General features: G+C 32.8%; 1 pseudogene; it reads left to right on the top strand.

The window, feature by feature from the left end:
- The window catches only part of LOC102841409, a 1,572-nt pseudogene extending 1,377 nt beyond the window's left edge, over window positions 1-195 (top strand).
- The last annotated feature ends 519 nt before the right edge of the window (window positions 196-714 follow it).

Here is a 714-nt window from a genome sequence, read left to right as displayed (position 1 = left end):
CGAGTTAGGAAAAAACAGGCCTGGCTTAGGGAAGAAGACAAAAACCTGAGAAGTGGTGTGAGGAAATACGGAGAGGGAAACTGCACTAAAATACTATTACATTATAAATTCAACAACCGAACAGGTGTCATGCTAAAGGACAGATGGAGGACTATGAAGAAACTGAAACTGATTTGCTCAGACAGCGAAGACTAAATATGTTTGTGAAGGCATTTTTATAGTATTTGTCTGTGAAACAAAGTCATTTAATTCATTTAAGGATTGTACTATAGCAGTAAAATAATTGCCACCACTGTATTCTTAAGAATTTTTTTCATTTGATGACATGTAAAATTATCGAACCATTGCCTCATTGAACTTTCATTCTCAAATCTTCCAATATAATAGAAAACCTGACAAGAGAAAAAAAATTTAACTTATTCTGTTTCTGTAGGCTGACCTCAACCCCATAGCATACACACAAAAATGATCTTTCCCAGTCACTGGAGAATCATAAGCCTTTGACACAGAGGTCATGGCTTGATTTATGGTCTTAATATGCTACTTAATTACCAAGACGTTTGTTTATAAAATGATAAAATACAACTCAATATGGTAGATATCACATACTTAAGTTTTCATGCAAAGTAAAATTTTTAAATATTACCTATTGGACAAAATTTGTATTATTAGCAACACTACCTTCATGCCATATTTTGTACATTTGAGTTTTGT

This window comes from Chrysochloris asiatica, unplaced genomic scaffold (assembly GCF_000296735.1).
Source record: "Chrysochloris asiatica unplaced genomic scaffold, ChrAsi1.0 scaffold00196, whole genome shotgun sequence".
NCBI lineage: Eukaryota > Metazoa > Chordata > Mammalia > Afrosoricida > Chrysochloridae > Chrysochloris > Chrysochloris asiatica.
This window is presented reverse-complemented; position numbering and strand designations above follow the sequence as displayed.